A 3619-nucleotide genomic window follows, 5' to 3' on the forward strand; every position below is an offset into this window, starting at 1 on the left:
CGTTCCGTCCGGCTCCTTCAACTCCAAGTCGATCCCTTCGCACCCGACGCCTGGAGATTGGGTGTCCGAGACGAAGTTCGTCGACGCCGATTTCGTGTACAGGATCGGTCTCAACGGGATAGTCGACATGGTCGTCTTCTCACGATCGGAAACGTTCGGTGTCAAAATCAAAGTGGTAGACAGGACGACGACCCTCGATCACGGGTTCATCGTTACCGCCGTCCCGCTCCTCTTCCCGGAAGGCCGGGTGCCCGCTACGACGATGATGAACACGGTGCCTCGAAAGGTTACCTCGAAGAGATTTTCTCTTCTACGAAGAAAGAACTCCGGAAGAGTTTAGAGCGAACGAACACGGATGATGGGAGATCTCTTTCTCTGCGAACGTCCACATGAAAAGACATGAAGGAGTTCCTGTTTTGAATCGTCCTCGGCTCCGACGATCACGGATTCTTGTCCGACGATTTCTGCGGCGGAGCTCACGTGTTCGCTTCGGACGACAGCGGCATCAAGGCAATCGTCAACTTTCGTAATGCATCAGCCTACTTTCACGGGTTGTTCGAGTCGCCGTTCGTGATGAAGTCTCTTCACCTCAACGTCGACGTGGACGATGCTCGGGCGTTCGTACTATTTGCAGAGTTTGCGAGAAATTTGGGATTCGACGGTTCTGTAACCGACGTCGTTCAACTCGACGATCGGTATCTCAAGTACTGGAACGAACGGTTGTTGAATTACGAATGCATATGATATACCAATTAATAAAAAAATAGATTACAAAAAATTATTTTGTTTTCGATAGTCTCTTTATTTACTACACGAACACACACACACACACACACAATATACAATCTATTCTCGCATAAGTTCATCCGGTAGATAATTGTGGGATGACTCCCGTTATTGAAGAGGAACGCCGAGATATTCGATCGGCCTTTCGTCGCATCCGAACGTCGAGGGTTTCATTATCGGCTCGTCGCCGTTCCTGTACACCCGAACCGTTCGGCCGACTACGAAGTTCTCGTTTCCTTCTTGTATCGTCGCGAAAACCTTCGCTTTTTCGACGGTAGTCGGAAGCTCCAGGATGCCGACGACCCTGTGGTAGTGACAGTTGAGGGTCATCAGACTTACCAATTTTTTTCGGAGTTGCGGTAAGCTTTCTAGTTCCACGCCATCCAATTTCCATCGTACCTTCGCCGAAGTGGAGACTCCAAAGAGGTAAACCACGTTCACTTCCGACTTGGGGTTGTTCCACCGCTCTTGGAAAGTAATAAGGCTTAGGTTTTTCGCGGCTGCATGCACGACGAAAGGCGGATACGGATAGTTTATTGTCCGACCGTCACCTTTAAATGATGCGGCCCCTTTCCTTCTGAATTCGCATAGGTTCCTCGTCTTCAACCCGGGGCCCTTGTCGTCTTCCGGATCTCCCGTTGATTGGCCGGTTACGAAGACCTCTCCTCTTTTCGTATATTCGAAAGCGAAAAAATCGACCGTCAGCCTAATTAGGTGGTGTCGGTCATGCCTCAAGAATTCCGTGTCGATTTCGACGACCGTCATCCTCCCGCGAGCGCAAATCGTAGTCGACACCGAACCATAGGGCACGGGAATGCTGTCTTCTCTGTGCCTGTCTCTTATACACATCTAGATGTGTATAAGAGACAGACATTCACGTTCCATCGTCTCGTGTAAGGTCGGAATCGAGCAGACATCTTCCGAGACACGTCTTAACTTTAGAGGGGAAGCTGGGGGGAAAACATAAATGTGTTATTTATGTACCCGGAACAGGCATGAGTCACGAACGTCCTCGAACCGGCAGGAAGATGTCGCTTTTGGTGAATCCGAAGTTATCGGTCTTTCTGTCGAAGTAGTAGCAGGCGAGAGAGCCGTTTCTTCTCACCTGGACGGCGGGGTCGGGTATGCTGAACACGCTGTCCTTACACACGTTCGCGTGATGTTCGACGAGAAGGAGAGGTGCGTCGGCTTTCGCGATTTCCACCCAAGCGTTCGCCGTGTTCTGCCCGTACGAACAACCGTACAATCCTGCATCCCGCAACTTGACGTTGACGATGATCAGCATGTGTTCGTGACCGCCATTGCATACTTGACGATGACTCCTGTCGTCGCCCACGTCCTTGCCGTTTTTCGTCCAAGACACCGAGAAGGTCGACCGCGTCGTCGTACATCTCAGGATTATCATTCCCCTGACTTTCGGTATCTGCACCTCGGGAAACAAAGGAAACTTTCTTCATCTGTTGCGCCTTAGAATCTACCGCGGTCGTCCTTTCACAGAACAGGTCCACGGACGTCGAAAGTCTCGCTTTCTGGCCGACGAGAACTTTCACCGAGTTGCTCACCACGCCGTTAGAACCGGAACAAGCATAGAGACCTTCGTCGCGCGCGGTTACGTTTCGCAAACGAAGAGAATGAATCAACCCGCACTCTTCGGCCAACGTTTTTTCCTCTCGAGCCGGGTTGCGCATAATCCAAGTAATGATTACTGGTTGGAAAAAGTAGCACACCAAGTTTAACGAACTGCCCTCCGCGACGGAGCGCGCATCCGTTGCGATGATGACACCTTTCGCATTGCTCCACCTACGACACGGATCGTCCGGCAGAATGCAACAGATCGACTTTTCCGAAAACTTGCATTTTTCGCGGTCCGCTTCTATTCCCAGATCGCTGTACAACGCAACGACCGCCATATTATTCGACGCACAAGGTACCATCGTTGCGAGAATCTCCTTCGGGAGAGGGCCCTTTACGCCGAAGCACACCCTGTACCAGAAACCGGGCGTCGTGCCGTATCACGATTTGTTGATCACCCACGATGTTCGGAAGTTCCGGGATCCCTCGGATAAAGCGGTCGTCGTCGGATCGATCACGAAGGAATCTGCAACCACAACGCAAGCGTTCCGGTGACTCGTCTTCCAGGTTCTGGAAGCGGAAAAGTAATCGTTGGAATAGCACGAGTAGATTCCGGGAGCGTCGAGGTCGACTCCAACCACCTTCAGCATGCTGGTAGTCAGGTCTTCGGTGACGTGAACGGTCGCGAAGCCCACTCTCTTATTCGGCAACTGCCAACGGACGTCCAAGGCCTTTTTCTTGCCGTGGTAGCATCTCAGCTCGAACGTCGAGAAGGGTCTGACGACCAAAGTTCCTGTCTATCTGGAGGACAGAGCCTTCCCCGAAACAAAGGATCGTTGTCAGAACCGCCAAGACTAGGACGGTCTTCATCGTTTGGATCGCCCGACAATGGCCGTCGACTAGTTACGACAACGTAAATAAAATAATCACGCACAGCAAATATATTCTTCTTTTCTTTAATTGAAATACTAGATAAAATAAAACTTATTCTAACCGTAAATTTTTAACGTCGAACAGACTAATAGCACGCTCAACAGAACTCCGAACGCCGTTGCGGTAGATACGCGTTCGGACGTCGAAAGACGGCGGATCAGAATAACGCGGCGGCGAGTGTCGCGACGATTCCAATTTTTTGGACGGAGAGCACGTCTCCAGAGGGTTGCCGACGAGTTTCCATCCGCCAAAGTCGAAGTCCGCCAAACACCCGACGACCGAGTACGACATCATCGAAGCTCCCAGGCGAAAGTCACGGTCCACGTCA

Source organism: Anneissia japonica, unplaced genomic scaffold (assembly GCF_011630105.1).
Source record: "Anneissia japonica isolate Jap-2015-1 unplaced genomic scaffold, ASM1163010v1 scaffold1064_len127064_cov160, whole genome shotgun sequence".
Taxonomy (NCBI): Eukaryota; Metazoa; Echinodermata; class Crinoidea; order Comatulida; family Comatulidae; genus Anneissia; species Anneissia japonica.